Here is a 12335-nt window from a genome sequence, read left to right on the forward strand (position 1 = left end):
CATACATTTGCACACATGCTGTATATACCTACATAGAACGGATCGCAATTAAGGAAGGAATCTACTAACCATACACGGGCTCCGCGCATTCCAAAATCAGACGTGGGGCGACTGTAGATAAACTAGAGACAAAATGGTAACCCTGGACTGGTCGAACTATGTCACGAATCACCGCCATTGCAGGCCTAAGAAACTCTATCGAGCTTAAGCAGGACAATTTCACTAAGCTCATTAAGATTCGCAAGGCTGAAAAGGCAAAGTGTTCTTGATCTCAACCGAGGCAAACGACATCGAGACCAAGTATTTGCCTCAACAGCCCATCAGATAATCTTGAACGAAGCCGAGACTAAAAGCCAGCGTAGAAGCTGAGAAGACTGAGCAATTGAAGAACCCGCCTCTGCATCGGTAATTTCACCAGAGCATCGCCAGGCCATTTGTCGATAAGGTTGCAACCGTCGCATGGTTGTGTAGCTCCTGACTCAATGAAGAGACACAAGCCTTGATCATCGCAGCACAGGATGGGTTGGTGCGTGGGTCGAGTTGATCGATGCCCGCACAGGACCAGGCACTCTACGTTAGGAACCACCGCCGCAACATCTCCAATCAACAGGTGAAACAGCAAGTGTAGAATGTGCAGCGATGCAGAGCTAGGAGACCACCAGCCACATCATCGACTGACAGTATATGGAGCCACGAGCCGTCATAATAAGATGCCGAATATCTATACTGGTAAATATGTGGCGAACTTGGTGCACAAGTAGCTGAGAAGTGGTGCGGTTGTCAGCATCGGAGAAGCTACCATAGTTTTGAATATGGTAGTGCTGACACATCGTACCATATCTGCAACCCCCCCCCCGATGTAATGCTCTAAACGATATGCTCCACAACAAGAAAGAGAAACCAGATAACACCAAAGTCATGGTGATGGCAACAGAAAGGCTCAGCAAAGACGAAGGGTCTGGAGATCGGGATCAGGAGAACGTGGAGCGCCAAGAGCAGAGTTCAGGCAGTGCTGGTCGGAGCTCATGCCTCTATCAACAAGCGGTTTGAAAATAACCCCCAAGGATCTCTCTGGCCACCATACTGACCACCAAAAAAACTTCTATGCACGGATAGGAACAGCACGCATCTCACGCATATTACTAAATTCCTATGTCCAAGGTTGGGACAAGCGGCCAACCTAGAAGCCACCGGCTAGTGTTATAATTAATTTAAATGATAATAATAATAATAATAATAATAATAATAATATTATTATTATTAATAGTTGCGCGCACGTTTTTACTGCGCTGATAGTTATAGTGCGGATTGTGTCGCTTCCTACGCTCGAATATTACAGTGTAAACATATATACATATATAACACGGCGAACACGTTATTATTAATGACCAAAACCCGCGAAACCTGGTTATCACGTGATGAAAATCGTCGGGAAAAAATAACGGAAAGTTATCGAAGCCGCTGAATGGCTCAACCAGGCTCCTTCGGCTTCATGGCGGATGAGGAGGAGGGGAAGGATAAGGAGGAGGAGGAGGAGGGGGAGGAGGAGGGGGATGAAGAGGAGGAGGAGGAGGAGCAGGTGGTGGAGGAGGAGGGGTGGGAAATTTACTCGGAAACACTCGCCAGGTTTTTGTCCCTTTATCGAACCTGTCGTGCGATCGGCACTGCGGGTTTTCAAACAGATTTAGTCGATGAATGGCGGCCATTTACGGCCGCCTACATGTGCGAGGCAGATCGCGGGTGCCCGCCGGCCAGCCGGCAGCAGCGGCAGCAGCGGCAGCGAGGTGTTACACAGCATTGCATTGTACACGCCTAATCAGATTAGTGGCCTTCAGTGAAACCGACACTTTCTCACAAGCGGCGGAACAGCGCGCGGCAGCGGCGGCGTTACCCAACAACGCCCCTGCACATGTGGTGCGGCGCTGGTAGCGGCAGCAGCAGTAGCAGACGCCGCCGTCGATTGGGCAACCAACCGCCATCGCCGCCGGTTCTGCGATCTACTTTCGTCGTTGTTCGTCTGCGCGCGCGCTCGGCGCATGCGCAGCTGACATCTGACAGTGACGATGGGCACATACGTGACGCGATCACGCGTGCGACACGAATCATCTATCTCTAGCGAGTCCGCTGATAAATACACGTATAGGTTTGCTAATGGTGTGACCACACACCGACGTCTAGAAAGAGAGAGAAAGAGAGAGCGCGCGCGCGAGAGATAGCGAGAAATGGAGAGAGCGCGAGCGCGAGCGAGAGAGAGCAAGATAAGAAATAGATAGAGAAAGAGAGATAGGAAGAGAGAAAGAGAGAGCGCGCACGAGATATATGACGGAAGAGAAGGAGAAAAAGAGGGAGAGTAGGAGAGAGAGAGAGCGCGCGAGAGAGAGAGGGAAAGGGGGAGAGAGCGCGCGCAAACGAGAGATCTACATAGACTCCAGTGCGTAGAGAGAAGGCACCATCCGTGCTTACGTGGGTCGGCGCGCACAGTAGGCTCACAGTGCGGCGCCCGCGGGAGAGCTGGCAACCCACGACGTCTAGCGACGGCTCGCGTCTCGTGGTCGGCAAAATTCAAAGTGCTACCGGCAGACAGATTCCGCAGCCAGATTCGATTCGAAATTCGCTTCGTAAACCGCCATATGATTTGATTTCTTATCGAAGAGGAAAATATTATGCATTGGCCGCCGCGCTGGCAGCGTCATTCGAGCCGGTGTATATAGGCGGATACGTGTGCATTTCGCCCGCGGCGATAGCCTCTCTGTATGCGCGCGCTCACACACATGGCCATTTCCAAGTCAGCGCATGAAAGTCCTGTTTACACTTGGCCGGATTCTAATTTAGAAATGTTTTCCAATGTCCTGACTTCATTATATCGTCATTACGAGGTGCCAAATCCTGCCATGTACTTTTCAGCGGAATTTTGCAGTTGAACAGATGCGATAAAAGCACCGGTTGGCGGGCCACGGCTGACTGCTGATTGATGGATGAATGTTGCTCGGAACCGGTGCGCCCACCATCGTCAGCAAGCCTGTAGTCTCCGCCAACCCCCGTCAGCACGCCTGTAGTCTCAACACCCCCAGGCAAGGCAGCACGCCCGTACTCTCTCCACCCATGGCAGCACATCTGTACCCTCCCATACCCCCGGGCAGCACGGCCCTATTCTCCCCCACCCAGGGCAGCCAACCCCCGGGCACTACGGTCATACCTTCCCCCACCTCCTTGGCTGCACGACTTATCATCTGACCCCCACCACCCTCCCACCCCTAGCATTCCTCCCACATCTCCCACCTCTTCCACCTCTACCGCCCGTACCACTCTCCCACTTCTAGCATTCCTCCAACATCTCTCCCACCCATTCCGCCTCCACCAATTTTACCACCCCTAGCTATTTTACCCTCCCCCCCCCGCGGGCAACACGGGTTACATGATAAGCAACAACAGTGATAAACTATTTGATATCATTAATCCATCATTATTCATAATTATTTGCGTTAAAATTATAGTTCCAACATTACTATACTACTGCTGCTACGACTAACAATAATGATGGCCATGGCAATAGCTGCATCCTTAATAATTCATCTCCTTTACCTTGTGGTCTTCGATGAGGGAATGAGAAGCCCACTTGTAGAGGCACAAATATCGAAGCCGCAGCCTATCGGTTTACCCTCCACTCAATCCGCAAGCCCTCTTTCCCACAGGAACAGGAAGTCTGCTTTCCTCTGCTGCCCGCAACTCTAATCCCCGCAGGACTCCCCCGAGCGTGCGGTAACTGTAAACAAACGGACGCGCTACGGGGCTGTGCATCCTTCCTTTCTTCCTTCCCCAGCTAGCCAGCCAGCAAGAAGAATCAATTGCGCGGTCTTTCTCTCTCTCTCTCTCTCTCGCACGCATAAAGACTCGCGCGCACGCCTGTATACACACCAACACGCACACAGACCCGCACACGCACGCATACGCGCGCTCTCTCTCTCTCTCTCTCTCTCTCTCTCTCTCTCTCTCTCCCTCTCTCTCTCTCTATCTCCTACTCTTTTTCTCTCTCGCACACACTTTCTCTTGCTCTGTCGGCTTCCCTCTGTATGTTTTTTGCTCCTGTCTGTCTGCTGTTTGTCGGTCCATCTGTCTGTCTCTCTATCTCGTATCTGTCTATGTGTGTGTGTGTGTGTGTGTGTGTCTGTATGTCTATATCATTCTCTTTCGCTCTCCCTTTTGTTTTCCTCCTCTCGTTCGCTTTCGCGCGCGCGCTCTCTCCCTCTCCCACTTGCGCGCGCTCTCTCTCTCTCTCTCTCTCGCACGCGCGTTCTCTCTCCCCTCTCCCTCTGCAGGCTTTGCCTTGCAATGGATCTATCGCGCATAGGGCTTCACGACAGCTAACGCGCGCTCGTATTTGTTTTGGCAGCTGAGGAGCGGTTTGGGGTCAGAAGGCTGTGATGGTTCATTTCGGCCAGCTTACGTACAGCCAGTCCAGCCCGACCAGCCGCAAGGCCGATGCCATGCAGAAAGAACACGAACGCTCTCCGTCTCTCTCTCTCTCTCTCTCTCTCTCTTTCTCTCACTTTCTCGATCTATATAACTAGCTGTCTATCTATTTATCTATTCATCTATCTATCCATCTATCTATTTATCTATCTATCTCTCTATCTATCTATCTATCTATCTATCTATCTATCTCTCTCTCTCTCTCTCTCTCTCTCTCTCTATCTATCTATCTATCTTTCTTTCTTTCTTCCTTTCTGTCAATATCTATCTTTCTCTCTCGCACGCGCTTTTCTCTCTCCTCCTCCATCTCTCTCTCTCTATATATATTTTCCCTCATTTCCCTTTCTCCCCTCTTCTCTCTTGCTCCCTCGCTCCCTTCTCTCTCTCTCTCTCCCTCTCTCGATCTATATAACTAGCTGTCTATCTATTTATCTATTCATCTATCTATCTATCTATCTATCTATCTATCTATTCTATCTATCTATCTATCTATCTATCTAATTCTATCTATCTATCTATCTATCTATTCTATTAAACTATCTTATCTATCTATCTATCTATCGATCTATCTTATCTATCTATCTAGTTTATCTATCTATCTATCTATCTATCTATCTATCTCTCTCTCTCTCTCTCTCGTCTATCTAGCTTTCTTTCTTTCTTTCTTTCTGTCAATATCTGTCTTTCTCATCTCGCACGCCCGCTTTTCTCTTCTTTCTCCATCTCTCATCTACTATTATATATTTTTTTTCCCTTCATTTTTTCATTTCCCCTTCGCCCCTCTTCTCTCTTGCTCCCTAGCTCCTTCCTCTCTCTCTCTCTCTCTCTCTCTCTCTCTCTCTCTCTCTCTCTCTCTCTCTCTCTCTCTGTCTCGAGCGTACCACCTGTCCTCTCTCCCTCGTCGTTCTCCCTGACTCTCACAGACAGCGCAGCGATGCTCGGAATGCGGCTTGTTTAGACGAGACTTGAGACTCGCCAGAGGTTAGCGCGTGTCCTCGAGTGATTTGCTTGAAAAACTAGGAATGATAACTAGGTTTTCACGAAGTGTTCGCGAAATGCGTTCGTTACTGACGTTAGTGACTTTAGTTAGGTTAACCGTGTGGCCCTCGGCCGACTCGGCTGCTAGATTAAGCCGCACAGCGAGATGAGAGCGACATTCGTACATGCCTCCTCTCTCTCTCTCACGCACACACGCGCACACACGCACGCACGCATGCATGCGCACACACACACGCATGCACGCACGCACGCACGCACAGAGAGAGAGAGAGAGGGAGAGAGAGAGAGAGAGAGAAGAGAGAAGAGAGAGAGAGAAAGAGAGAGATATACACTCTCTTTCTCTCTCTCTCATTCTCTTTCTTTCTCTCTCTCTCCCTCTCCTTCTCTCTCTCCCTCTCTCTCACTCTTTCTTTTCTTCTTCTTTTTTCTGTCTCTCTCTCACTCCCTCTCTCTCTCTCTCACTCTTTCTTTCTCTCTCTCTCTCTCTCTCTCTCTCTCTCTCTTCTCTCTTTCTCTTCTTCCTTTCTTTCTCTTTCTGTTTCGTTCGTTCTCTCTCGCTCACTCTCTCTCTCTCTCTCGTCTCTCTCTCTCTCTCTCTCTCTCTCTCTCTCTCTCTCTCTCTCTCTCTCTTGTTAGCTCGTTACTCTCTCCCGACCCGGCATAACGCACAGCATGTCATCGCACAGCTATAAAAAAAAATTCTTTATAAACAACCGTGGCCAAGCTCCAGTCGCGAAAAAAAACGTGAATTACGAGAAATCTTCGTCTATCGTGTAAAATCACGTTAACGTTGAATATATGTGATCTTAGAAATGAATAGGGATATACGAGGTGACAGCGCATTCACATTAGTGAAAGAATGAGGAATGGGAATAAGGGTTGGTAACATTACCCAGCCTGTTCTGCTAGCATCTATGACAAATACGACATATACGCATAATATACGCTCTACTATGACACTAGGAAGATTCTTCCTATGACAAATATTGTTGTGTGTTGTGCGCATCATAGGAGTTTAGAAGCGCTATTATGAACGCAAGCAGTGAATTTCAGCTTGTTAAAGGCGGAACGAAGTGTGACTCGCCAATATTTTGTCATAGGAAGAATCTTCTATGACAATAGTGTCATAGGAGAGCGTATATATGCGTATGTCGTATTTGTCATAGATGCAAGCAGAACATGTTGCATTACCGGTACTTGACGCGTTCATTTATCACTGACGTTCGTGGCTGTCTGATAATTAACAATGTATGACAATGTATTTATTATGACTTCTTCTCATACTGCCCAACGTGGTTAGAACATGCATTGCATTAGAGTCGGGAAGGTTGAGATCAGAGAATCGCACTGGGGTAGCGACTGCCCGCCTACGAATCTCGTCTCCCCCCCCTCTCTCCCTCTCTCTCTTTCTCCTCCCCTCTCTCTCTCTGATCTCTTCTTTCTCCTCCCCTCTCTCTCTCTCTATCTCTCTTTCTCTCTCTCCTCTTCTCCTCTCTCTCTTCTCTTCTCTCTCTCTCTCTCTCTCTCCTCTTCTCTCTCTCTCTCATTCTCTCTCTTTATATACTATATATATATATTTTTTGTTTGTTGTTGTTGTTGTTTGTTGATTCGTGCATGATGTGTGTGTGTGTGGTGTGTTGTTGTGTGTGTGTTATGTGTCATGTGTGTGCAATGTGTGTGTGGTGTGTGTGTGTGTGTGTGTGTGTGTGTGTGTGTGTGCGTATGCGGGTGCAGCTTGTAAGTAATTAGTGCTCTACTTTAACATGTGTAGATCATTATATTTCTTACAAATAAATATTTATATACGGTAAGTATAAAATAAAGAACATCGTTGGATTGTTATAGCGTTCATGTTTATCTTCCATCGGCAAACAGTTGTATCATAGTCCCTATTCTGTAGTTGTTGTTTTTTCCTCAGGAAATTCCATCGTGCACGATGCGTACAATGCTCTGAACAAAAAGTCAAATGACCCGAGTTTAGCATTTCTTAACCATCCTCGAATATATCCTACCGGGAACGAAGATTCTGGAATAATATTTCGTGTTTGTAGTACTTACTTTCTAACGCAAAACACTGACAAAGAAAATATTGTCTTTTACAAAAATGTATGTTCTTAGCAAGCACGTGACCTAGCCACTTTATAGGTTAGCGCTATGAGAGTAAAACAGTATACGTAAGAGCGACCCAGGGGATATAACATTGTTCAGAAACACTGGCCAAGAGACGTGGGTACGACACCTAGAGAAATATTATCAGGAGTGTATTAATATAGATATATTATATTATTACTACATATTATATTATATATACTTTATATATTATATTATTAGTACTATATTTAGTATTATTACACTCCTGATATTGTCTACGTCTCTGCGATGGCCCTTCACCAACACCCACCGTGTATATCATAGACGTAGATGTTGATCTATAGATACGATCAAGAGCTAATAATACCTCTTGGTATTATTAGCTCTTGATACGATCTACGACGTTTCTGTCTATTTTCCGGAATCCGGACTCCGTACGGGGCGCGGCAGTCGTGTTCTCTCTCCGATGCGAGTGCGTTCGGGCGAGATTGCCTTATTTTCCGGGTATCGGGGCGCTGCTACGCAAGGCCGATTATGCATGACCATAGCCATATAGCCGACGCTGCCTTCTCAGTGTTTACTCGGTTCTCTTATGCATGCCCGCCGCCAAGAAGGACAGCATTTATAGCCGCGAGGCGATTCTTTAATTAGGTACCCATGATGCCGGCCTGCCAAGCACGGCGGGGGCTCGCGTGGCGTCCGGCTGCAGATGCCGGCGAGCGACCACTTTGTACCAAAGTTAACCCTAGATTCGCCTCCACTCGCCGCGGTCAAACAAAGTTAGTGCGAAAGAACAGTAATAAAGCGAGTGAGGCGAAACTATGTATGCCCATCCTCGGCGTCATCTATTATCCGCATGTAGATTTTATTGTCACGGACGGACGCATAGTGTGTGTAGTCTACGGTGGGTGCGTCTGGGTGCGACGCTGGAGGGCGCTCCTGTTGGTCTCGCCTGCGAGCGCGTCATCGAACCTTACTTAGACCGATGATCTCTCATCTGTCGTGAGAGATCGCGATATCATAAATATGTAGGCGCGTGATTACGCTTATAGCACGCCGCGCTTCCATCGCACAGTCGATGAAAGAAATTACGAAGGCGATTACGACGGCCTTGCTATAATCGGAGCTAGAACTAGTTATATAGAACCACGGAGCGGCGGGCTTAATCACAGCTAGCCGGGCGTGGCAAAGTATTTATCGTAGTTGATTCAATCGATACTCGTCGAAGCGGCATCGATTGCGCGGGCGCGTGAACGTGTTCCCAGCATCCACGCATGTTTACCGGCTGCACGTGTGGCGTGATATTACGCATGCGCATTGCGCTGTGTCAATAACTCGTGTTATGAGGCCGATGATCATATCCGAAAAATCAAGAGTAGATAATAACATATATGTGTTATTATCTACTCTTGGTAAAATGTAGCTTACTGCTGCTGTGTATCCATATGGCGGCTTCTTTACGGCAAAACAAAGCCAGGCAGCGTATCTTGAGGTTTAACTCGCAGGGACTCGATCATGTCTGTGTGTTAATGTAAAAGTTGTGTTAGATGTACGTAGCTAGCATATCGTTCGGTAAGGCTGAACAAGGCATCTCGCAGTGCTGATGTAACGAAGTGGCCTTGGTGTTTGGTTTTTGGTAATGTCTCTTAGGATTCGTGCGTTTTTGCGTGGCGTTTCTGCGGCGCGTCCACCGCTTTCGAATGATAAGCTGTATCAACACGTTTCGCGCAACTCCACCCCTATTAGAGTCTGTTTATTGTTTGCCTTTGACGGTCATGCAATACGCTCGCAGGAAGCCGCTGCACTAAGGGTTGGCCGCATCAGCAACGCAACTGAAAGGTCTATGAACGCGGGGAGATATAGATGATGAGAGAAATGGAAAAGGAGAATGACGAACGAAAAAAAATTTGAGAGATGAGAAGAACGAATGACGCAGAGCGATGGAAGTTAGAGAAAATGATAGTAGTGTGATACAAAGCGGGAGAGATAGCGTAGGCCGGGTAGAGACGCAAGAAAAGGGAGTGAGGGCGAAGGAAAGAGAGGGGTGGGGAGTGCGAGAGGGAAAGAATGAAATAGAGAGAGAGAAAGAGAGAGAGAGAACGAAAGAGAACGCGCACGATCGAGCACACACGTAAGAACGCACGCACACACGCACGCACGTACGTACGTACGCGCGCACGCATGCAGGTCGCAGTGCTTGCTTGCATGGCTGCCATCAAGCCAGCCTATATAGATCGCGTGATAAGACGTGATGCGTCGTATCCGTTACGCTGTCTTTGTCGCTGCCGGCATCTCACTCGGCGATAGCGACACCCGTATATATAGCACGCAACGCCGCGCTGTGTACACGACAGTCAGACACGTCAGCGATGCTGCTGGAGAGAAGGGGGGTTTATACACGCAGTATAGCATCATTAGTGTCGGTGCGTGGGGCGCAGACTGCGGTCGCTGTCGCGGGAAGCCGCGTAGGAAGTAAGTGTTGCGGTGGCGTACAACAATGACCTTCCGCAAATTACACTATTTCGTCTCTGGAATTGGCCTTCTTTTGCATTTTTGTCGGTAAAATTCGGAACTAGAGTGCACTAATTTGCATTATGCGCGCAAGATAGATGGCCCGTGGACGTCTAGAAGGCATTAGAAGTAAGATTGGTCTTGTCGTGTAATTTCGCCATTCCGTCAAGTAGCGTAGCCATGGTGACCGGTCGGCCATTTTGTGCTTGACACAGGATCCGACTACTTTGTAGAAGTGCGTATCATTTAGCTGGCAAACATTTCGAGCGGAGCATAGAGCTTGAATCTGTGATTATTTAGCATTAATAACGTGTATGTTGTGTATGCGACGAAACTCTCTGAGTATTTTTAATTAATTTCTGTTTGATGCTTATTCATGCTTGCTGCCTATGGACGCCCTCTACTGTTGTATACACTACCTATGGAATAATTAGCGTTGTTGCGTGGGGCCACTGCGGTCGTTGTCGTAGGAAGCCGCGTTCACCGAACCAAATTAATTTTTCGGTGATCGCTTCGCTGTAATTGGTTAGGTGTAGTTCGGCGTCGTGTAGGTATTTTTAATGGTAGTAGTCATTACTGTCACTCGCGCGCACGGCCTGTGGTCCAGTTATATTAGTTATGCTCTGTCCGTATTTTATCATTGTGATACTAATATTTAAGCCTAAGCCGTGTAAAAGCCAATAAAGGATGAGGTTAAATAGTTATAATTATTCGTGAGCCTGAAGAAATAAAAATGTTTCGTATGAAGCGGTGCGTATAAAGGTTGATGCGATGAAACCATATATCATAAGCCCCGTGATTCCACTTTTTACTACTTTTTTTTACTACTTATTACGATTTGTTTACCAGCTGTTTGCGAATTATATTCACCAGTTCAAAATAAAGGCTTGTTTCTGTTAAACGTAGCATGTTTGGGGACATTTTTATGAGGTAATCAAAGAATGGCAGTGTATATGTGAGGATTTATGACAGCTTGTCGTCGCGAGTCAGCAGTTTTGATCCTTCGTGCATGCGAGCGTGCGATGATAGAACACAGTCAAGCCAGAATGCGCGACAAGTTTTCATAATAGACAAGAGTACGCTCGCTATATCATCGCGACTCAAGCATATAGTCTTCTGCCTAGATGATATTCTACCTGTGTGTCTGTCGGCCTGACTCGCTGCCTACCTCCTTGTCCGAATACCTGCCTGCCTGACTGTTTGTTTGTCTGTCTATCTGTCAGTCTATCTGACTTCTGTCTGTCTGGCTGACTGTCTGTCCGTCCGTCCGTCCGTCCGTCCGTCTGTCTGTCTGTCTGTCTGTCTGTCTGTCTGTTTGTTTCTTTCTCTCTTTATCTCTCTCTGCCAGTCTGTCCGTCTGTCTGTCTGTCCGCCTGTCTGCCTGCCTGCCTGTCTGCATATCTGCCTGCCTGTCCGACGTGAGATTGCTACACGCTATCCTCACGACAAACAGGCAGCGCGTCCTGCAACTCTGAAGATGTGCACATAAAATGACACGACATCAATGCGCACCCGCCGCGCGCGCGCGTTTCTAACCATTACCGTAAATCCGTGAAGGGTTGATGCGTGCGAGGGAATTCCATCAGGCAGAGTGCAGCCGAGGCGGCCATTTAGCGCCTTATTTCCATGCATTTAGAGTCGCATCTCCAAGTCAAATGCGCGCTGCGTCGCCGAGCGGACAACGTGAGGCTGGCTGGCATTAAGCGCCGACGCAGATGATTTCGTCGAAATTGCACGGACGGCCAACGCACAAAGGAAGTTATCAGTGGTTATCCAAATTACCGAATCCAAACATTCCTAACTAATTTGCTGGTGTGAGAGGAAGCGAGCATGAGAGCGGGAGAGAGAGAGAGAGAGAGAGAGAGAGAGAGAGAGAGACGGCGGCGGGCGAGAGAGAAAGGCAAAGACAGTGTGACAGATACAGATTGAGATAGAGAGTTAGAGGCAGATACGGAGACAGAGACAGAAAGAGAATTAAAAAGAGAATGAGAGAGTGGTAGCGATTGCATGTGTGTGTGTTTGTGTGTGAGATAAATAGATAGATAGATAAATAAATAGGTAGATGGATGGAGAGATAGATAGATAGATAAATAGATAGATAGATAGATAGATAGATAGATAGATAGATAGATAGATAGATAGATAGATAGATAGATAGATAGATAAATAGATAGATAGATAGATAGATGGATAGATAGATAGATAGATAGATAGATAGATAGATAGATAGATAGATAGATAGATAGATAGATAGATAGATAAAT

This window comes from Priapulus caudatus, unplaced genomic scaffold (assembly GCF_000485595.1).
Source record: "Priapulus caudatus unplaced genomic scaffold, Priapulus_caudatus-5.0.1 Scaffold757, whole genome shotgun sequence".
NCBI lineage: Eukaryota > Metazoa > Priapulida > Priapulimorpha > Priapulimorphida > Priapulidae > Priapulus > Priapulus caudatus.